The following is a 25467-nucleotide window of genomic DNA, read 5'->3' as shown; positions in this document are numbered from 1 at the left end:
AGATCTTGTTGAAAGCAGAAAGTATATTCATGTATATACATTTCCAGCATTTAAGACCCACCAAAGATTTAGATCTTGTTGAAAGCAGAAAGTATATTCATGTATATACATAGTCCTCAAAAGCCATGATCTGATACTCCAGCATGTGTGCCCCTACTTCATCATCTTCAACTACACACTGTATTTGAAGATTTTGACTACATGTCCCACATACAGTTTCGAAGAGCCCCAAACCAAGCCATTGGCTTGAATGGGATGCACTCCTCCAACGTGGTCATATCTGTCTCACCATCTCAAGGTTTTACATTTAGTAGGATGGAAAACTTGGCCACAAGTCTTGGTCACAACTGCAGGTTTAAATTCTATTTGAATTCCAAAATAAACAAGATTCATAAAACATTAGTAAGACTCACAAATTGAGGAAAAAAACTGAGGCTGCATAGATAGCATGGAGATAGCATCAAATCCCAGCACTCCATATGGTCCCCCGAGCCTGCCAGGAGCGATTTCTGAGCGTAGAGCCAGGAGTAACCCGTAAGCCAGGTGTCTGACCCAAACACACAGAGAGAGAGAGAGAGAGAGAGAGAGAGAGAGAGAGAGAGAGAGAGAGAGAGAGAGAGAGAGAGAGAGAGAACTTAATAAACAGAATCAGATATGAAAGGATGGGCTAATCTCCAAAATATACAAGGCACTGACAGAAATTTACAAGAAAAAAAACATCTAATCCCATCAAAAATGGGGAGAAGAAATGGACAGATATTTTGACAAAAAAGAAATACAAATGGCCAAAAGACACATGAAAAAATTCTCCACATCACTAATCATCAGGGAGATGCAAATCAAAACAACTATGAGGTACCACCTCACACCCCAGAGATTGGCACACATCACAAAGAATGAGAACATGCACTGTTGGCGGGGATGTGGAGAGAAAGGAACTCTTATCCACTGCTGGTGGGGATGCCCTCTAGTTCAACCTTTATGGAAAGCAATATGGAGATTCCTCCAAAAACTGGGAAATCAAGCTCCCATATGACCCATCTATACCACTCCAAGGAATATACCCTAGGAACACAAAAATACAATACAAAAATCCCTGACTTACACCTATATTCATTGCAGCACTATTTACCATAGCAAGACTCTGAAAACAGCCAAGATATCCTTCAACAGATGAATGGCTAAAGAAACTGTGGTACATATACACAGTGGAATATTATGCAGCCGTCAGAAGAGATGAAGTCATAAAATTTTCCTATACATGGATGTACATGGAATTTATTATGCTGAGTGAACTAAGTCAGAGAGAGAGAGAGAGAGAGAGAGAGAGAGAGAGAGAGAAAGACGCAGAATGGTCTCTTTCATCTATGGGTTTTAAGAAAAATGAAAGACATTCATGCAATAATAACTTTCAGACACAAAAGAGAAAGGAGCTGGAAGTTCCAGCTCACCTCATGAAGCTCACCACAAACAGGGATGAGCTTAGTTAGAGAAAATAGCTATATTTTGAACTATCCTAATAAAGAGAATGTACAAGGGAAATAGAAAATCTGTCTAGAGTACAGGCGGGGGTTGGGTTGGGAGGAGGAAGATTTGGGACATTGGTGATGGGAATGTTGCACTAGTGATGGGTGGTGTTCTTTACATGACTGAAACCCAAACACAATTATGTATATAATAAAGTTGTTTAAATAAAAAAATTAAGTTTTTGAAAATGAAAAAAACTGAAAAAAATGAAAGGATGATATCACTAAAGATACAACAAGAATTTCAAAGAGTAATAAAGATTACTTTGAGAATTTTTTGTCAAAAAGTAAGAGAACCTAGAAATAAATGGATTAATTCTTGACTCCTATAACCGCCTAAATTTGAATAAAGATAATCTGGAATATTTGAACAGACTTATGACTAGTGAGAAAATTGAAATGTTAATCAATAGGGCTCCCCAAAACAAAAGCCTGGCTCCAGATGGATTCATTAGTGAATTCTTTAAAATCTTTAAAGAGGTCCTTTAAAGAGGACCATTTACAGACTCTCCCAGGAAAGTAAGAAACAGAAAGACTCCTGAATTGTTTCAATAAAGTTAATAACACCTTAGTACTAAAATTCAACATAGATAAAACCAAAACTAATAATTACAGATTGATATCCTTGGTGCACAAAAAATAAAATATTATCTATAAAATACTAGCAAATAGAATACAACATCTGATCAAGGTTATACACCAAGAACAAGTAGGATTCTTTTCTGAGATACAAATTTGATTTCACATATCCAAATTTACACAATACACTGTATAAATAAAGGTAAAAATAAAATTTACATGATCACATCAATAGATGCATAGAAAATATTTGACAAGTTCAGTATCTATTCATGATAAAAAAAAAACCCAGCAACAAGATAGGAATTTAGGAAACCTCAATATAGTCAAAAACATTTGTTGCAAACCCATGGCAAACAATATTCAATGAGGAAAAAAAACTTTTCTTGAAGATCTGGAAAGATAAACTTGTCCACTCTAACCATTTTTATTCAATATAGTACTAAAAGTACTTGTCATAGCAATTAGGCAAGAAAAATATATCAAGGGCCTCCAATTAGGCAGGTAATCAAGCACTCATTGTTTACAGATCACATTTTACTATATTTAGTTAATCCTAAAAATTCTACCAAAAAGTTATTGAAGACAATATATTTTTCTGGTAACTTGGCATACTACAAAATTAATATGCAAAAATCCATGACTTTCTACATTCAAATATGAAAGAGAAAAGAAGATGCATTATAAACAATCCCATTCACAATTGTGCCACAGAAAATCAAGTACCTCAGAGTCACCTTAACCAAAAGGTGAAAGACCTTACAAAGAAAAATACAAACACATCTTCAAGAAATAAATGAGGACACAATAAAAGGAGATATACACTCTGCTCATGGATTGAGAGGATTAACATAACAAAAAGTGGCAGTTTCTCAATGCAATGTGCAGATTTAATGTAAGCCCTATAAGGATACCCATGGCATTTTCTGAGAAGTGGGTCGAACATACTCTAAATTCATTTGAAACAATAAACGTCCATAAATAACTAAACCAATCCTCGAAAAAAGAAGATTGGTGGCATCACTTTCCAAAATTCAAACTATAATATAAAACAGTAATTATTAAAACAGTATGATTTTGGAATAAATACAGATCCCAGATAAATAAAGTAGACTGAGTATTCTTAGATTGAACTTCAGGTATAAGATCAGTTAACATCTGAGAGAAAAGAAATACAAACTATAACAAGGAAAGCCTTTTCAACACAGTGTTGGGAAAACTGGTCAACTACTAAAAAAATGTGAACTAAGGACTCACTTTAATACCATGCACAAAAGTCATATCAAATAGATCAAATAATTATATCAGACCCGTATAGAGGAAAATGTACACAGAACACTCCATGATATTGAAGATGAAGATGCTTTTAAAAAAAAATCTTTATTTAAGCACCATGATTACATGATTTTAATTGAGTTTCATTCACAAACAGAACACCGTCCTTCACCAGTGCAACATTCCAACTGCCAATGTCCCCCCTTCTCCTCCTCTCCTGCCTGTATTTGAGACAGGCATTCTACATCTCTCACTCATTAACATTGTCGTGATAGTTTTTAGTGTAGTTGTTTCCCTAACTACACGCACCACTCTTTGTGGTAAGCTTCAAGAGTGATATGCTACTGGTCAAGCAAGCAGAAGCAAAAATATGGAACTACATTAAACTTCTGCACTTCAACTAGAAATGATACTAGTACTCAAAGACTACCCATGAAGTAGAAGAAATTATTCATCCAATAACCACCAGATAACAGATCAATATTTAAGTATACATGGGATTTCCTGTATTAGCAAGAAAAATAATCATCTCACCCCTTCCAAAATTTTGGAGGATAAACAAACAGACATTTCCTCAAAAAATATAGTTACAAGGCACATAACACAATGCTCCACATCGTTAGTAATCAGAAAGATGCAAATCAAAACATCAAAGAGATAACATTTCACACCACATAGATTAGGCACATATTACAAAGAACAAGCACCAACAGTGTTAGTTCAGATGCAAGCCAAGAGGAATCTCATTCATTGCTGATGGGAATGCCTATAGGTGCAGCCCTTTTAAAAAATAATATGAATTTTCCTCAAAAAAGCCAGAAATTGAGCTTCAATATGACACAGCAACTCCACTCCTAGGAATCTACTTTTGAAACTTAGAAACAACATGAAGCCCTTTTTATTCCTATGTTCATTACAATATTATTTTCAATAGTCTGGAATAATCTGGAAACAACTCAAGTGCCTGAGAACAGTTGAGTGACTAATGTAGAGCTTCACAATCTAATGATATCCAGCTGTTAAGATAAATAAAGTCATGAATTTTGCTTACATTTGGGTGAGTAATGAAGAGTATTATGCTGATTAAAATTAGTCAGAGGGAGAGGGATAGATAGAGAATAATCTCACTGAGTGTGGAATATAAGAAGTATAAAAGATAGTATGGTAATAATACCCAGTGAAAATAGCGATGAGGGCCAGGAGCACCAGTCCATGGTAGGAAGCTTGTTACAAGAGAGGTGAATGCAGTTAAGTACAGAAGGTCCACCATGACAATGATAGATTAAAATGATCACTCTAGTGAAGAATTGGATGCTAAAATAGGTTATAGTGAGCTGCATGGTACCATTAATTAACAATAGTGTAAACACAGAGTGAAAAACAAAGAAAAAGAACAACAAAAAAAGACAGAGGAGTAAAATGCCTGCCCAGAGGCAGGTGTGGAGGGATATTGGATGAGAGGGAAACCGTGGATACTGTGGCAAGAAACGTGCATGGGGATGATTGTTATACATTTTATGATTTAAACTCAATCATGAACTATTTGTAATCACAATGATTAAATCAGGTTGTTAAAAATTAAAACTTTATGATATATGTAATTTATATTAGACAATTCAGATTAATTCAGTTACAGATTGAAATAATGTACTGCAAGCCACATATTATGCAAACTTAGAAATGTAAATATTTACATATTAATAGGAGAAGTTGGCAGATGACTCAAGAGAAGAAATATTACTGAAATAAAGAAACCATTCAGAATAATGAGTCAGTAACCCAGGATAATGTAACAACTACAGTAAAAAAATATTCCCTCATTAAGGTAACAAACCCAATGAAAATGATAATAGAAAATAGATACATTAACAATTATAGCTGGTTATCTCAATATTACATTCCAGAACTGACATAACAGAATATAAAAAAATCATCATGGATTAAGACAAGAAGGTCATTATCAACCAATTTGACAACATTGACATTTGTAAACTTTCTACACAAAGGCTATAATTCTTTCTTTACAAGATCACACAGACCTTTCAGGCGATAAATAAAATGCTATGACATAAAACATTTTAATAAATTTAGAATTATAAAAACACCCTAAGTACGTTCTATAGTAATAGAGAAATAAAAGTACAAGTCAACCACAAGTAGAATATAGGCAATTTTCTAAATATTAAAATTTAAGTCATGTATGATTTAAAAAGAAACCATAAATCAAATTAGGAAATATTTTATATAAACTTAAGGAAAACAGGTGTCACGATATATCAATATAAAGTGATGGAAGTAAAATTCAATATTTAATGTGACATTAAATAGCTTTTTATATTTATTATGAAGAAGAAAAATACATCAAATAAATCATCTAAAAATTTCTCTAAACAAAGGTGAAAATAAAAAATTCTAGAGACAAACCCATAATACAATGAATAGGACACAAGTCTTAAATGCAGCCAAACTAGACTTGATCCCTGGCACCCATGTGGTAGCTATGCCAACAATGTGTCTTCTGAGAGAGCAGAGTTAGGAACAATTTCTATGGCTCCAAAACCAAAATAAAAAGTATAATATCAAATTAAATAAAAGTTAAAAATAGCTAATATAAAAGGAATAAAATCAACTAGAAAGTTAAAAACAAAGGAGAGAGTCAATGAAATAAAATTTGTTCTTTTGTATAATTATTTTTTGGGATGTATAAAGTGTACATTTTTATTAATAGATACTTAGTGAAAATAGTTAGTGGGTATTTGTGTGACTTTAAGCACAAGTACTTTCCAGCACAAGAAATAATGTAGTGAACATATCATTTAGACTCATGAGGAGAAACAGAAAATAAGCAAATAAATATGTCATCCCAAATAATAGGAGCATATTTATGTATCTAAATTCAGTAAAAAAAAATCATTGCTTTATTTATCCTAATTTGTATTGCAACTGTCTCATATCCTCAATTTATTTTAAAAAATAATGTCTTTATTTAAGCATATTGTTTGTAAATATGTTCGTATTTTGGTTTCAGTCAAAAATGTACACCATCCTTCACCATTGTAATTTGCATTACCACCAATGTTCCCCATTTCCTTCCTACCCTTGCCCTATTTCTCTCAATCACTCTCAATTTATATGGTAGTTGTTAGTGGAGTTATTTCTTTAACTGTGCTCAAAGTTCTTTGTGGTAAGGTTCATGTAATGAGCTGGTCCTTTCTGCCCTCATCTCTATTGTCTCTGGTTATTATTTTCACAGATTTTTTTTTCTAAATCCAACAGATGAAAGAGACAACTGTGTGTCTATCTCTTTCACTCTGACTCATTTTACTCGGCATAATAGTCTACATGTCCATTCATGTATAGGAAAATTTTATGACTTCATTTCTTCCTAACAGCTGCATAGTATTCCATTGTGCCCATGTACCACAGTTTCTTAAGGCACTCATCTGTTGAAGGACATCTGGGTTGTTTCCAGGCTATTGTAAATAGATCTGCAATGATCATGGGAGTGCAGAGAGAATTTGTGTATTGTTTTGTGTTCCTAGTGTATATCTTTATTATATATTATATTTATTATATAGTGTATATCTTTATTATAAGTATTGATGGATCTAGGGGAGTTCAATTTTCAGGTTTTTTCAGGAATATCCATATTTTTTCCAGAAAGTCTGGACAAGATGGCATTTCCACCAGCAGTGATTGAGAATTCCTTTCTTCTTGCATTTAGGCCAGACTGGTTGATTTTTATCTTTGTGATGTGTGTCACTCTCTGTGGAGTGAGATGTTATACCTTATTGTTTTTCTAATTTGTATCTCCATGATAATCAGTGATGTGGAACATTTTTATGTGCCTTTTGGCCATCTATATTTTTCTTTTAGGACTGACAATTCATTTCTTCTCCCCACTTTCTGATGGGATTAGATGCTTTTTCTTATTAAGTTTTGTCAGTACCTTGTATATATTGGATATTTGTCCCTTGTCTTATGTGTATTGGGTGAATAGTTTCTCCCATTCCAAGGGTGGTCTTTGTATCCAAGTCAGTGTTTCCTTTAAATTGAAGAATTCTCTGTTTAATGTACTCAAATTTAATGTTTAATGTAGTCAAATCTGCTTCCACTTGCATGGACAGAAATGTTACATCGTTAAAGTTGCCTTTTGCCTCAATGTTAAGAACCATTTTGCCTATGTTATCTTCTATGTACTCTATAGTGTCAGATCTTATATCAAGTTATATAATTCATTTTGATTTGATCTTTGTGCATGGTATTAGATGGAGGCTCAAGTTTCCTTTTTAGTTTGTGGCTAAAGAGTTGTCCAACACCACTTGCTGAAGAGTTTTTCTTTGGACCATTTTCAATCTTTTTCCCCTTTATCAATGATTAATTAATTATATTTTTGTAGATCCATCTCAGCATATTCAAGTCTATTCCACTTACCTGAGGATCTGTCTTTATTGCAATAACTTGCTGTTTTAATGACTTTTGCTTTGTAGTACAATATACACTTGGGGAAAGTGATGCCTATCATCTTCTTTTTCCTAAGGGTGGCTTTAGCTTTTTGTGAACATTTATTGTTCCAAATTAATTTCATGGATGTTTGATCCACTGCTTTTAAATTGTCATGGTATCCTTAAAGGGATTTCATTAGATCTTTACAATGCTTTAGGGAATATTGCCATTTTAATTATGTTAATTTTCTTAATCCATGAACAGTATATATGTCTCCATTTCTTTGTTCCTTCTTTTATTTCTTGAAGCAGTATTTTGTAGTTTTCTTTGTATAGGTCTTACTAATTCTTTAGTTGATTCCAGTATATTTGAGTTTCTGTAGCACTATTATGAATGATTTTTAAATGTGTCTTTTCTATAATTAATTGTGTATAAGAAGGCCATTGATTTTTTTGTGTGTTAATTTGTAGACTTCCACCTTACTATATAAATCTATTGTTTCTAGAAGCTTTTTGGTAGTCCTTAGGGTTTTCTAAATATAGTGTCATGTCATTTGCAAACAGTGAGAACTTGACTTCTTCTTCTGTCTGGGTAGCGTTGATATCATTTTCTTGCCTAATTTCTATGGCAAGTAATTCCAGTACTATGTTGAACAAGAGTGGTGAGAGAAGGAAACTTGCCTTGTGCCAGATTTTATAGGAAAGGCTTTTATTTTTTCTCCATTGAATATAAAATTTGTCACAGTTTTACGGTAAATGGCTTGGATTATATTGAGAAAAATTTCTTTTGTTCCCATATTGATGAGAGTTTTTTCTTTTATTATGAGAGTGTGTTAGACCTTATCAAATGCTTTGTCTACATCTATTGATATGATTATATGATTTTCTGTTTTTCCTTTGTTTATATAGTGTATTATGGTGATTGACTTTCATATGTTAAAACACCCTTGCATCACTAAAATAAATCCTAATTGGTCATAATGTATGACTTTTTTATTAAGAGATATTGTATCCTGTTCGCAGGAATTCTTTTAGGATATTTTACATTTGTGTTCATCAGGGATATTGTTTTGTATTTCTCTTTTTTGTGTGACATCTCTGTCAACTTTTGGGAACAGGATGAATTAGTTTTATTAAAAATATTTTGGAGTGTATCTGTTTCTTCAATTTCCTGAAAGAGCTTGAAAAATATTGACTGTCGGTCCTCTTAAAATGTTTGAAAGTATTCTCAAGTGAGTGCATTTGAGCCTGGGCTTTTCTTTTTGGGAGTACTTTTGATTACCACAATTTATACAGTAGTGATATGCTAGGTCTTCTTGGATCGATTTTGAAAGTTCATAAGAGTCGAAGAATTTATCATTTTCTTCCAGGTTCTCTTGTTTTGTTGCATAAAGTTTCTCAAACTCTGACTACCCTTTGAATTTCTTAGTATCTTTAGTAATCTCCCCCTTTTCATTTCTATTTCAGTTTATTAAGTTTCACTCTCTTCCTTTCTTTGCTATTGTTTTATTGATCTTGTTTATTTTTTTAAAGAATTATATCTTGCTTTCATTGCTTTCTATTGTTTATTTGATATCCAATTCATTAATTTCTGCTCTAAGTTTTATTATTTCCTTCCAACTGCCTATTTTTGGTTCATTTTGTTGATCAACTTCCAGTTGTTTCATTAAGTTATTCATATAGGCACCTTCCTCCTTCTGATAAGTGCTTGGATAGCCCTTTTGATTATCATTTCAATTTCCTCATTGTCATAAGTCTGTTCAGATATTCCAAAATATGTTTATTCAAAGATCAGAGATTACAGATATTCAACAATAATACACTTCTTCCTGGTTCATTTGTTTTGTGGCATAAAAATTCTCATAGTAATCTCTTTTAGTTTCAGTAGTATTTGTAGTGACTTCCCCTTTTCAATTCTGATTCTTTTTTATTAATCCATGTTTCTCTTTCTTTGTGTGTTTTGCTAACTGTTTATTGATCATGTTTATTTTTCAAAGAATCAACACTTTTTTAATTTAATTTTTATTTTGATCATAGTGGTTTACATATTGTTGACAATAATATTTTAGGTACATATTTACATAAAATCAGGGGGGATTTCCATCACCAATTTGTCCTCCCTACACCTCCTTTTTTGTCCTGCCTCCCATATGCTCCTCCCTCACCCTTAGGGCTGCCAGAATATGTTGTTCCCTCTGTATCTAGGCTAATACTTAGTAGTCTTGCACCTGTTTGGTCCTGGTGCCTCCCTTATTTCCCCCTCTAACTGAGGGGCAGGAGTAGCTAATTCAATTTGCGTGGTTTTGTTTGAAGTAGGGAATAGTAGTAAACAGGGGTAAAGGTCAAATATGCAGAAAATAAGCAGAATTCTTCTAGAGTGTCTCCTCCTCAGAGAGACAAAGGAGAAAAAAGTGAAACACTCCACAGAAAGAAGTGTCATATATCCAGTGAGGACTCCAACAATAACGCTAAGCACCACAAAAAAAGAAAGAAAGAAAAAAAACGCCATGGTCTTGAGATAAGAAACATGGCAGAGCATATAATGAAAGAAAGGAAAAGAAAAGAAAAAAAAAGTAAAGAAAAGAAAAGAAAAAATTGTAAATGAGGGCAATAGCTTCAATAACCACACCAGAGCAAAGAAGTCAACCAAAAATAGGTAGGTAAATATAATAATAATGGTAATAAATAAAGATAAAAATCATATATATAAGGAGATAAATAATATTTTGTGTTTTGTTTCTTTCCCTCCTGCCTTGGCACAGTAAATATTGGGGACATTCTAAAAGGAATTCACTTGGCCTAAGAGATATGGGGTTTCTCCACCCTTGGAGTATATTGTCATGGGATCAACTATAGCCTCTGTTCAGGATCCTTTACTTTCTTGGTGGTGTTTTTGAGTTGTTTGGAAGACTTCTGTTCCATCCTAGGTGATACAATCAGCCTCTGTATCTATCGATCTCAGCATCTGCATAGTTCCAGGGATGGGACTTATGATGAAGTCAGTCTTTGTGATTCTAGAAGTTTCATTCTCTCAGTGTCATTTTAATCCATCTTCTGTGGTTGGTGGTCTTGGTCTTGGCACCTAGGATAATGCCTTTCCTTGGAATCAACACTTTTTTATTGATATTTTTAAATTGTGGGGGTTTCCAGATAATTAATATCTTCTCTAAATTTTAATAATTCCTTCCTCCCTGTATATTCTGTTGGTAATTTTGCAAAATTTTTAAGCTGTGCTATTAAATTCTCTAAGTGTGCCTTTTTCTCCTTATTGATGAATAGTTGTAAGGCTATGAATTTCCTCTAATGATGCTTTTGCTGTGTCAAACAAATTCTACTAATTTGTGTCTTCATTCTCATTTGTTTTACTCTTTAATCCTCTGTCACCATTGTTTATTCAATAATAAGTTGTTTAATTTTCAAGTACTAAAGTAATTTTACTATGGCTGTTTGTAACTCATTTCAATTATCAGAGCATCAAAGATCTGCAATATACTTGATAAAATTTCTATTTTCTTAATTTTATGAAGAAATGTTTTACATTACAGCGTATCTTGGAGAATGTCCCTGCTTTGGGGAATAATGTATATTCAGCTTTTTGAGGATAAACAGCCCTATATATACTAAGCTTCTCTCTTCCATCAATATCCTTGTTGGGTTTTAGCATGTTCAAGGGTTGACAGAGCAATTTTGAAATCCTTTGCTACTATTGCCTTGCTATTTTTACCTTTTATCTAGCATTTGTTTTAGTATTTTGTTGTCCCTCATTGGGTATGTAATCTGGTGAGGAGTATGATGCCTTCCCTCTGTATCCTTTGATTATTAAGAAATGATCTTCTCTGTCTCTTATGAACTTTTTTGTCTCTTATAAACTTTAAGCCTGATGCCATTGTAATCTGGCATTAGCATAGTCACTCCAGCCTTTATAAGGGAGTTGTTTGCTTGAAGTATTGCCTTTCAACCTTTTACTTTAAATCTATATTTGCTCTGACTATTAAAATGTGTTTCTTGCAGGAAGCAAAAGGTTAAATTCAATTTTCTCATCCATTTTTCCTACTTTGTATCTCTTAACTGGTTCATATATGATTGTCATGGGATTTTGTGCCATTTTTTGGTAGAAGTTTGGCATGTTTTGAGTGTTGCTTTGCCTTAAAGTAGACTCGTACATTTTTAAGTTGGTTTTGAGTCTGGTACTCTCCTGAATTTTTGTTATCTGTTTAGCTGTGTATCCTCCTTCAAACCTGAATAAAAATCTGGCTGGTAAAGTACTTTTGGTGAAGCTTTTATTTAATTGAGGTTTTTTACTATATTCTACCCCTGTTTACAGGCTTAACAGGTTGCTTATAAAAATGCCACTCTAAATCTTAAGTTTAATTTTTGATTGTAATTGTCCTTTATGATCTTGTCATTTTCATTGTTCTATATCTATTTATGTTTTTGTTGTGACTTGATACTATGGAGTCCTTTATTTGGATCTTTTTTAGCTTGTAGTCTTCAGTATTTAGATGTGGGTGCAAGCATTCTTCTGCTCAAGAAATTTTTCTGTGATATCTTTGATTGTTGCTTATTCCTGTCCCTCTGGAACAAATGACTGTTAGGTTTTCCTGTTAAATTTATTCCAAAGTTCTATTGTTGTCTGTTGACTTATTTTGAGAATATTTTTATATTCTTTTTAAGACTTTTTTTTTTTCTATTTCTTCTTTTGAATGGAGGTGCTATGCAGCTCATCTTCCAGCTCATTATTTCTGTCCTCAATTACTGTTACTCTGAGACTGGTGGGACTTTTCAGTGAAGTTTTCATTTTAACCACTAAGTTTTTCAGTCCTTATATTTCTGTTTGAAGTTTTCTCATTTCTACTCCTAGAGTCTCTTGTGTCTTTTGGTGTGTGTTCATTATTTCTTTGAGTTTCTTGAAAAGTCTTAACATTTCTTCTCTAAAGTCCTGATCAGAGAGTTTATAAAGGTTGATATCATTTTGGTCTTCAGAACTACCATAATAATTTACTTGGTCTGGTACATTTCTGGATTCGTTTTTCATTATGTTCTTTATAGTGTGATAATGTGTTTTATGTGTTTTGGTGGGCTCCTTGGCTAAATGAAATACATGCAACAGAGTGAACCAAAATGGAAGCACTCTTATTTGTGTCACTCACCTCTGTCAAATCAAAATGGTGCTTTTAAATCCAAGAGCTGCCACTACTCCCAGCAGCGCCCACCGCTGCAGTTCATCAGTCATTTGCTTCCTTCCTGCCACACTCTTTTCTGAGATCGCTCACCTTAGTTTAGTTCTAAATGGCAGTTGTTAGTCCAAATGCCACCCACAAACACAGCCACTCCCATCACTGCAGATCCTTTATCCCCTCAGCCATGCTCCTGCCTGCTCTACTCTTTTGTAGTATTTTAATATGAATGTAAAGCATAAGGAAATGACATTGCATTTTTATTAGAATGACTATTATCCAAAGAAGTGTCAATGACAAGTATTGTATAAAAAACTAGAAGTTTGATGCAGAGCATTCAATCCAAACTCAGCAATTTCTCAAAAAAAAGTTGATTATTGACATGCCATTCCAATCAGAAATTCCACTCCTGGGTAACAACCCCAAGTGAAATAAAAACACATCACTTATATACTTGAACATTAATATTCATAGTAGCATTATTCAAAACAGTCCCACACTGAAATAACCCAAACATCCATCATCCCTTGAATGGATATTAAAATTATATGTCTATATAACAAATAATATTTGGAACCAAATGATAAGTAATTAATGAAACATTTACAATAAGTATATACCTAGAAATTATAGTAATTGGCAAGACCTAACACAAAATTTTACAAGTATTTCATTAAAATTTTGTTGAATTTGCTTCTTTTCTAATAGTAATTTATATCCATAGATAGTTAAAAGCTGTTTAGTAGTTGCCTGGTAATTGACTTTAATAGGTAGGAAAGAGCATTCTGAGGTAAGGGGAAAATCTAAAATAGACCTATAGAAGGGTTTACACTTTAAAATTTTTTAAAAATTTTATTTTATTATAGATTTTCATAGTCACATATGTATATTTGGTGGTATACCAGATTACATTTCAATAAGGGATATATCAAATAATGCTAATTAATTTAGTATTTTCCCTTCTCCCAAACCTCTCCCTTTGTATTGTATCACATTTTATATTCCTAAATCATCACCACCAAAACACTTTCTTAGGGGATCTGTATAACATAAAATTTGTAACATTCTATACTGGCTTTCAATAAAATTTACTCATCTTCCATGAAAAAGGAGAACGTTTTACATTTCCTTTTTCTAAAATATCCCCTGATAGACAGGCCATTAGTCACCTAATTGGGACTGCCATCTTTACTCATTTTATATTTGTTACTTTTTTTTTCTATAAACATTTCTAAAAAAGAAATCATATTCATGCTTATTCTTAACTTTTTATTTTATTTCTGCATGCTCTCTGGTTTAGCTTCTGAGTCAAGGAAGCCTAGCCCCTTAAGCCTGATATTGTTAGTATCAATCTCCTCTGATCTTGGTCTGCTGTTGAGTGTTGTCTATAAGTTTATCACATACAGAGTTTCAAGATTGGACAGGCCTATCTGAAATTTTCCCCATACTCTTAGAGATCCTATTAATGTAAAATAACTTTCTCTGAGTTTTTCTTTCCTGAAGATTTTTTTTGAGAAATGAAATAGAGGACTAATCATCCTATTCTCAATGGCCAGAATCCCTTAAGGGGCATGGTGAAAATAGTGTATTTTAATTCAAATGAATTCTTTCCCTCTATCTATTAAAAATCCTCAAAAAATATTTCCTTACCTTACTATGAAGAAACAATTTTTATCTTTCTAAATCTTCTCCTCATTGAAAGTTAAATGAAAATATATTAGAGAAATGAAATCATGAAATGAGCACATACATGGAGAGATATGGAGATACCATGCTGTGTTCAATGAATTAGAGAGAGAGGAACAGACATACTCAAGATGTGGAATATATGTGTCCTTTAAAAAATACTATGATAGTAATACACAAAGGAACTATAAATGAGGGCCACAAGGGGCCAGTTTATCATAGAAAGCTCTCCACAAAGATGGTGAGAAAATGCAGTTGGTTAGAGAAAAAAATCATTATGAAAATCATAGTTGATAAGGAACCCCTCTGGACAAGAAACTAGTGAAGAAAGGTGGTAAAGTGATATACATGATACCAATTGAATAATATTGCAAACCCCACTGCTAAGTATAAAAGAGTAAGAGAGCTGAGAGGGAGGTGAAAGATGAAGAGAGAAAATGTGTCTGCCATAGAGGAAGGTCAGATACAAGAGGGAAACTGTGGACATTGATTGTAGAAAATGCTTTGGTGGTGGGAATGTTGCACTGGGTGAGGAGGGTATTCGTTTTTATGACTAACCAACTATAATCATGTTTGCAATCATGGTGCTTAAATAAAGATATTATTTTTAAAAGAAATAAAATTATATATTTACATATAAAAATGTACATTGGTGAAGTGATGGATGTTGAGCATTGTATGAGTGAAACCCTAACTATCAACAGTTTTGTAATTGTGTATTTCACAGTATTCAAAAATATAGAAGAAGTTTAAATGCAAAAACAACTTTAATCTTTAGTCTGATTATATCCTTTCTCTTTTGAAAAATAACAAATCTTAAATGGAATAGAAATCTTAAAAGGAATAGAAAGAAATCTGTCAAAGAAAATATATAAAGTAATCAATTATTGAATTAATAGTAAAATATGTCTATATGATTGTTTATAAACACACATACCCCTGGAATATAAACTTAGTTAAATCAGTTTACCTTACAATTTGGGCATTTTCAATTTTATCCTAGTTTTCAGAAAATCTAATAATTAAACTTCAGTGAAATTTTGAGACAGTTTTGGCCTTGTGTAGTAATTCCTTCACAGTATGTAATTTGCCAAACTGTCCGATTAAGTTGAAAATATTATAAATTATATTAATTTTTATTTTTATCAGAATGAAAGTTTGTATATATTATCATTATTATTCTCTTTAGATGCACCTAATATTTCTGATGATAATATTAATATAGAAAAGTTTACAAATGTAATGCCAATAAAATCAAAAGCTTTAACACGTAATTAAATAATGGATTCCCAACTCTTCTCAGGCTTTTTGCCAGTGATAAAATAAAGCATCTATGCAGACACTTTGAAGAGTCAGTTATTAATGCAAAATGAGGAGAAATATTTTGAAAACAAAGAGCCGGAGAGATAGTATAACAGGTGAGGCGCTCACTTTACAGCTGAACCAATTTGATCCCAAGCAATAGGAATGGGTCTGAGAGATAGATAATGTATCTGATGTACACTTTTTACAGTCATTTTTCTCACTTTTGAGCCCTAGCACAGTAACCAATAGATCATGGAGATAACTCAAATGATAAAATACATGCCTCACATACCTGAAGCCCTGAGTTCAAATGCTGGCAATTTATAGTTCCCAGAGATAAAATCCTGGTGGCCTCATACACTTAGTCATCAGCCCAGAACTGAGAGAAAAATATAATCAAACAAGATTCTGGACACCAAGAAAACCCTCTGGATTGGCCTCAATTTAAAATGAATATGATTACAGAGGTAATACAACAGGTAGGGCACTTGTTCTGCATGCAGCCAACCCAGGTTATGATATTTTATATTTTATCTACTCCCCAACGGACCTCCGGAGTGATCCTTGAGTGCAAGTCAGTAATCAACCCTGAGTACCACTGGGTGTGGACCCAAAACAACAAATAAATAAAGGCAAGTTAATGTTCATGGGTGTGTGAGTGTGATTGTGAAAGAGGCAAACAGGAGACAGCTTATTCCCCCCAAAAAGAGTAGGAAAAATAGAGAGGAGAAAGGCAGTCAGATTTGTGATGTGTGTGTGTGTGTGTGTGTGTGTGTGTGTGTGTTTCTATCTTCTTTTAAAACTGATTTAACATTCTCTAATAAAGCTAACTTGTCAGAGAAACAGACTCTGAAGCACAACTGAGCACAGACCATAGCAAGGAGACTGAACATGACATCAAATTTCAGGATGAGATTAAGTAGCACAATGCTTATTTTTAGGTCACCTTGACAGGTCACAAGGTATCTAAATAGTTCGTAAAACATTAACTATATGAATGTATCTGTTTAGGGTGATATGAGAAATTGAATTAGTAGACAGAAAAACAGATTGTTCTCTTGAATATATGTAGGAAACACATCCACATGACAGCCTGAACAGAATAAAAAGGCAGAGGAGGTGAGTTTTTTCAGATCCTGGGTCACATTAGGACGTATATCATTACTTTTCTGCATTTCCAATTTATCAATTGCTATGATTCTTCAACAATGATACAGAGTAAATAGAGTAATGCAAAGGTGAATAGTGAATAGAGAAAAAATATGTGTGCACTAAATTACTGACAAGTTCCAAAGCCATGTGACTTGTTAGAAGACATTATAGTCACCAGTGACCCTTAGCTGGGAATACCTGTTGCTATGATGCAAACTCCTACAGTAAATTGGAAGGAGTGGAATAGTGAGTCCATAAGTACCTCCATTAATTCAGCTCAGTTTCAAATGTCCTTTTGGGCACAGCAGCAGGGCTGGGATAATTGAAAATAATGTGTGTGAAGGGCAGAGTATATATTAGATACTAAGTGAATCATGCCTCTAATTATCTCTATGTGCAAAAGAGAAAACATGTTCTACCATGCCAGCCAAAATAAATGAGATGCAATACTTTGAAAACTGTTGAACATAACAGTTTTCATCTTTCAAATGCCATCTGTAGACATAATCATCTTTGCACTTTTATTGTTGTTACTAAACTTTAGATTTTCTTGAGCTTGAGAACTTGTAGGAGATGTGAATGAAGGAATATGAGCTGTCCAAAATAATGGCTCTCTTCAGTGCATGTGACAGAATCCTGACAAGCTATGTGGGAAATTCCTAAAATAATAACCTACATTCCCACTCCTGTGGAAATGTGAAAATAAAAATGGAAATTTTTATTGTTGTCATTGATGATATTATTAACATTACTATTTTGGGAAGTCTGAGCAAGAGCAATTCATTCTCAAAAAGACTGAAAGGTATGAGTTTCATGTCTGAACAGCTCATCCCAGAGACTAAGGAGCACATTCAGCTTAGATCTTGTCCAAATTGAACCAGAAGCCTTTCAAAACAAAACAAAACAAAACAAAAAAAAATGCCTGGTTGACTGGTCCATCTTGCTTAGCTGTGACACCATCATTCAATTTCTTAAGCTCAAAATTTTCCTATGCTCAAAATTTCATGTTGATTATTTATTTATTACAGAGTACCTAAACTATTAATTACATTATGCTAATAGCTGGTAAATTCTTTTTTTACTCCTGTTAGCTTCAAAGATTTCATTTCAAGACCTAAATCAAGAAAAAGTATTAATTTTGGACCAGAGAGATAGTATAGATATTATTGCCCTTGCCTTCTATCCTATTGCTCAAGGTTTGATTACTTGGACCATATATGGAAAACAGGATCTACTCAGGGTCAGACTGTAATGGAAAGTCAGTAATAATCCCTAAGCACCACCAGGGTGGTCTCAAACTTAATGATAAAGGTCTTAATAATTCCTACACTGTCAAAATTTATGAAGAAGGTCTGATCACTGATTCTTGTCCCAAATATAGTTACTTTAAGAAGTAAAGAAAGAAAAGAAGTTTTTCTATACTAGAGTATATTTAGAATGGCCTAGATTATAATATTTTCTTATTAGATGATTACTCACACTTTCTATAATACAATTTTGGGGGTTTCTAATTTTTTTAAATTTGGCTTTGGTTTTCATTTTGGTTTTAGGCCTCACCCTACTGTGCTGTGGTGCTACCTCTGGCTCTGGGATTAAAAAGGACCCATGATGGTGAAGTTCCAGGGATCTTGAGTGGTACCTGAACCAAAATAGGACTGGCCATTATGCAAGGCTAGTATTTTGAATCCTGTGCTATTTCTCCTGCCCTTCAAAGTCTCCTGTGACTTTGTTCTTTTTTTTTTTTTTTTTGGTTTTCGGGCCACACCCGTTTGATGCTCAGGGGTTACTCCTGGCTAAGCGCTCAGAAATTGCCCCTGGCTTGGGGGGGAACCATATGGGACGCCGGGGGATCGAACCGCGGTCGCGATCTTTCCTTGGCTAGCGCTTGCAAGGCAGGTACCTTACCTCTAGCGCCACCTCGCCGGCCCCGTGACTTTGTTCTTGTCTTTACATAATTGCTTAATATCCTTGACTTTAAATATTTCACATTTCTACTTTTCTACATTCAAAGACAATGGGGAAAAAAAAGAACTTGAGAACTGGTTCAGTAAGAAATATGCCAATTGTGGAGACTGGGGCACAGGGCAGGGAAGGAACTATTATATTGCACAAGAGTTTTCAAGAGGGGAATGATGAGGGCACAGAGAGGTAGTTGTGTGTTATGCATGAAATAAGACCTATCTGCACCAGTACAGTAAACCACAGTGCAAGAAGTTATAAAACACCATCTCTCAAAGAAGCAGAATAGTGTCTCAGAGGCCAAGGGATGGGATGGATACTGGAAGAGGGTGGTGGACATTGGTGAAGGATTTGTAGTGAAACCTGTATGCCTGAAACCCAATCAAGAATAATTTGGAATTGAAAAATAAAAGAACTAATAAGTATTATTTCTCTGAGTTCACTCAAATATCTCGAATGATATAGAAACAATTTCAACTATAAATGCCAAGGAATATATTTTACAATCATAGAAGTCGATGTTAGAGAAACAGCAATAGACTGTGTGTCAAGAAAATATACAAATGTGCTACTATTCGGAGTTCTGAAGCTGAAAATGTTCTCAGAGAATTGGCAGATTATATACTTGCCAGAGTATACTAGAGGTCACTTTCTCTGAAAAATGATAGAAATGATAGTTTCCTTGCATGCATCCCCAAACAATAATTATCTTAGTAAGAAAAATTAGTTACTCTACAAAAACATTTAAAAGTCTCATTTTCGCAAAATCAGAAGGGGGAGAAATCAACTCTTCATTTTCTGGTTAGCTTCAGACACTGCAGGGAGGCTTCCCAAATCTACCAGCCCTCATGATTTTTATACCAACTTACTGGACTTGCTGTTACCTGTACCTGCATTTCTTTGCCTGAAGACTTTCTCAAGGCTACAATGCTTGCTTTATCCATCTGACAATTTAAATTACAGACACTAGCTCAAAGTGTTTGTCCTTTAAAAATAACTTCTTATGGATTGAAGAATTAGATACCTTAATCATCGATTTCATCAACCTTGTTTTATTGTTTATTATCCACCTCTCACATTTTTCTTACCTTCACAATTAAATTATTTGTATCTGTTTTCAAAATAGATTTCTATGTCAAATAAAATCAATTTTATTATTTGTCAATATTAAGAACTAGAAATTTCCATGCACCAAATAAAGGATTGAAGGGATGAAATGATAATACAGCAGGTAGTGTGCTTGCCTCACACATAGACTACTTAGGTTTGGTCCTCAGCATCTTGTATGCTTAGTTTACCAAAGCTCTAAGCAAAAAATCAGGATTTAGCCCTAATTTTATTTGGTGTAGCCTAAGAGAGACAAAAAATAAACAAACAAAATAAATGATAAGTCAGAAAGTAATGATGATAATGATCTTAAAATATAATTTAGAAAAATTATTGGATAACTACTGTGTCAGGAACTATGAAAAGATAAGTAAGTCCTGATCTCAAAGGAATTACTAATTTAAAAACTAAACCTTGTTAAAAATAAGTTAAAGTGAAACATAAGTAGGTCAAATTTCCAGATATTTCTATTAACCCCTGATAGGAAATGCTTAAATCCTATTAATGTAATAATATAAAGCCATGCATGGAAAGCTTCCCAGACAAAGCAAAAGCATCAATCTCATAATTATAGACATAGTTAAATCCAGGATATCAGCTAAAGGGTAGTGTATAGAAACTTTCATAAAAAGTTTTCCATATTTCATGAAATTGGAGAAATCCTCAGAGAAGAATGGTGTTAAAGAAATTAACCAATATAAACTATCTGAACTTAAGCCTTAGGAGTTCAGTCAGTTGTTTAATCTTGAGAAAATCAATTAATATCTTTATGCTTCAATTTGTTTATCTCTTACTTTTTATTTAGATATTTCAACATACCAAGTTGTGTACTATAGATAAAAAAATGTAACCAGCTATAAAATGTAAGTGGTTATCACAACAGCTGCAATATAGGAATGCAACTGAATGTGTAATTATTTAGTTTCAGGGTTAGTTAATTCATAGGAAAGATAATTGGATAATAGATTGGAAAGTTGGTAGAAAACATGTCATGTAGGCTCATCTATTCCATGCTGTGAAACTATTAACCCATCTTTGGGGTCAAGACTCATCATGATATATATGGTACTCTAGCAAAACCTACAAAATGATTTTGTAAAAAGGTGTTTATTAGAACACAACTGAAGTTAATTTATATACATCTTAAGATTATTTTTATGCTAAAATGTCATAGCTTTGTTGTTGGGGTAAACATTCATTTTCTTGTATTTTACAGATAAATTTTTGACACCTAGCTATAGATAGTAGGATATGGAGTACACAATAGAGTTACTTGTGTAGAATATAACTCTATAAGTTGTATTTGATAGTCCATGGTCAATACTGAAGCTGCTCAAGTAAATAAAATTAGATTTCATACCTAAAATAGGAACTCTGTGACAATATAGATTAAAAACGAGTACAATAGTAATTGATATAGAAAGGAGAGAGTGATATTTAAAAATTAACTCTCGATAGGATATGCCTAGCAAATATATAAATCTTATATACTGTGCATTGTTCTTACATTTTAAATTTGTTGTCAATGCCTTGAACACCAAGGCATTACTAATAAAACCCACATTTCTCACTTCCTTGAAAGGTTTGTTACAGGCTCAAAAGGCAGATCTATATTTTGCTTCTGTGTAGCCTCCATATAAATATGAGACATTTTTCTTTCCAATATGTTGCATCCACCGCCATTTTCTATTCTATTAAAACTAGATTTACTTTGTTCATCTCATAAAATTACTGAATCTGTATCTTGCCATATTTAAAGGGACTTCAGTTTATCATTCTCATGGAACTTGGACAAAAACAGTTTTCTTTAACATTTTCTATAACAGAAACAACAACCATTGAACAAGAACTCTATTTCAGTGGGAAAAAGTGGAGAAAGTATCACAAGAAAAGAAACATAAATATAGAAATTTGCTTATCATATAAGTTTACAGGACAGAGCTAGAACAATAGCACAGCCCATAGAGCATTTGCCATGCCTGCAGCACATTTCAGTTCAATCCAAGGACCCATATGGACCCCAGAGCCTACCAGGAGCGATTTCTGATTGCAGACCCAGGAGTAACTTGGTTTTGCCCCAAAACAAAAAGTAAGTAAATGGGCCTGGAGAGATAGCACAGCGGCATTTGCCTTGCAAGCAGCCGATCCAGGACCAAAGGTGGTTGGTTCGAATCCCCGTGTCCCATATGATCCCTCGTGCCTGCCTGGAGCTATTTCTGAGCAGACAGCCAGGAGTAACCCCTGAGCACTGCCGGGTGTGGCCCAAAAACTAAAGGAAAAAAAAAAGTAAGTAAATAAATTAATGTAAGAAAAGGTTTACAGGACAGAGGTGGAAAATGTTTACGAGTCACTGCAAGGAGAGTTGGGAGAGAGCGGAATTACAGCAGGATGAAGATTAAAGATAAAACAAGGATTGGAAGACAAAGAACTAATTGACCTCAAAATCATGCATTCCTTGATAAGGTGTTGTGCCAGGGCAGGTGTGTGAATGTTGCTATCATTTTAAATTTTATCTTCAGTTTGTTCCCTTTAAATCCGTCTGAGTTAATTAAAGCTACCTCTAGACTAAATCAGGGTCATACTCAGAACTGTGCCAAAGAAGCTCCAGGGAAAAGAGTGAAACTAGTTGAGTAAAACACGATGTTTGGTTGGATTTCTAAAATTGTATCTTTAATAGAGGAGGAAAAAGTCATCTAAACTAAAACTGGCTTCAAAGGAAGCTCTAATTTCTGGCAAAAAAATGTGAACGTTTTTTAGTCTTAACAAGTAAATATATTTTTGTACATCTAGTACTATAATACATTTTCTCAACCTGGAAATATAGATTAACTCACCATCAATTTTTATCATTCATGTTCTTTTGTTTGTTTTTATTTAATTTTATCTCTCAAAAATCACTTTAGTAATTTCTCAAGGGCAGGAAATATAGTGAATGGGAAATTATTATTAAAACTCTGAGCCTTTTCAGGATTTTTAACTTCTTTTTCTCTTTTAATAGAAAAAAATCCCCTTGTTTTTACATCAGGGAAAATTTATCTTATTCCTCAAAATATTGTCTCAGAATATTGTCAGAATAATTTTCTCAGAAAATATGACAAATTTTTATTTTAATTTCATTTTAGTTGGATTTTTTTTTTTTGATTGAGGAAAGAGCACTGGCTATGCTCAGGATCAGGATTGACTCCTTTCTCTCTGCTTTCTCTCTGATTAGTCCTTGTTGTTGACAGAGGTTGGAGGACCATATTTAGTACTGGGGACCAATGCTTGGTAATTTCTAGAAAGGTAAGCATGTTACTTTCTGTACTCTCTCTGGTTGTCCTTTATCTATTTGATGAGCTATGAGAAAAATTCTACCTTTAACTTGACCACACAGTATAGAAATAAAATCTGCATTAAAAAAAGAAGAAAAATAAAAAAACAGAGATTGTAATTCCTTAATTACCAAAAAACTTAAACTATCTACTGAAGTCAGGAAATGTTTCCACATCTAATTTTTCAGTTGAATATAAATTTCAGTTTCAGTATAAAGTTCTACATTCATAAAGAAAAATGATAGTATGGAGGGTATGAATGAAGATTCTGAGAATTATAAAACTGGTAAATAAATTCACTTAAATGTCCTCCCACAGGAATTATCAATGGTAAGAGAATAAAGAGGAAAAAGGCAGTATTCTTTTCCAAGAAATGGATATAAATGGGTAAAAAATGTTAAACCTATTGTAACCCTTGTTCAATTAAGAGAAAGATTACAAAAGTATTTCAGATAGTGACATTTTCCTTTTATAATAAGATTCATTCTGGTCTCTGGCTTGAGAGAAAAAAGTCTTCTTGGAAATCAATAAGTAAGAATTATAGAGGAAATTTTAGAACTTAGTGCACATGTCTCTCTGCAGTGTTTTATACATTTGATTTCCCACACAGTTTTAAGATAGGAGGAAGAAAAAATGTAACAGGAAATACAGGTCCCTAATGATTTCTCTTTTGACCCATGAATATAAGTGGCAGATGAGAAAACACAAAACACTACTCAAAGTTAAGTGACCATAGTTTAAACTTCTGCTAGATTTAGTTCTTGTCTTAATGGGAAATAAAAGAAAGCTGTGGGGTTTATATTTAGCTTTTCTGAGGCCTAAAGAACCAAAAGTATAGTTTGTTTATATTTTTTAACTTTTTCTAACTACATTAAAAATTATGACAAATTAAGATGTCTCTGAAATAAGAATATCTATATCTCTCTATATATCTTTATATGTATATAGATATATATGTCTATATCCTTTTCTAGTAATGCAGAAAACACTACATAGGGAAAGAGTTGAAGCCTTTTTTTTTCTTGATTTAAAGTTTAAAGAGGGCTTGGAGGTTTGACTCAGTGTAAGAGAATATGCCTCCCCAGTGTTTTATTCCTAGCACCACCTTCTTCCCAAAAGTTTAGTTAATGAGATGGCTAAATAGTGCTTGTTGCCCCTTGTTACCACTGCAAAAACACTGTACCAACACGAGATAATTTCAGTAACTTGTGTACAGTTTTTTCTTTTTTCTTTTATTAATATCTTTATTTAAACACCTTGATTACAAATATGATTCTAGTTGGGTTTCAGTCATGTAAAGAACACCCCCCTTCACCGGTGCAACATTCCCAGCACCAATGCCCCAGATCTCCCTCCTCCTCACCCCACCCCCACCTATACTCTAGACAGGCTTTCTACTTCCCTCATTCATTCACATGGTTATTATAGTTCTCAGTGTGGTTATTTCTCTAACTTCACTCACCATTCTTTGTGATGAGCTGAGACTATTCATTTTTTCATGTGCCTTTTGGTCATTTGTATTTCTTTTTTATCAAAGTGTCTGTTCATTTCTTCTCCCCATTTGATGATGGCATAATTTTTTTCTTGTAAAGTTCTGTCAGTGCCTTGCATATTTTGGATATTATCCCCTTATCTGATGGGAATTGGGTGAATAATTTCTCCCACTCAGTGGGTGGCTCTTGTATCCTGAGCACTATTTCCTTTGAGGTGCAGAAGCTTCTCAGTTTAATATATTCCCATCTGTTAATCTCTGCTTTCACTTGTTTGGAGAGTGTTGTTTTCCCGTAAAGATGCCTTTAGTCTCAATGTCATGGAGTGTTTTACCTACATGTTGTTCTATATACCTTATAGTTTCATGTCTGATATCAAGGCATTTAATCCATTTGGATTTTAAATTTGTACATGGTGTTAACTAGGGGTCTGAGTTTGCTATTTTCCAAGTGGC

Source organism: Suncus etruscus, chromosome 15 (genome assembly GCF_024139225.1).
Source record: "Suncus etruscus isolate mSunEtr1 chromosome 15, mSunEtr1.pri.cur, whole genome shotgun sequence".
Classification (NCBI taxonomy): domain Eukaryota; kingdom Metazoa; phylum Chordata; class Mammalia; order Eulipotyphla; family Soricidae; genus Suncus; species Suncus etruscus.
The sequence above is the reverse complement of the archived record's forward strand: the minus strand, read 5'-3'. Positions refer to the sequence as shown.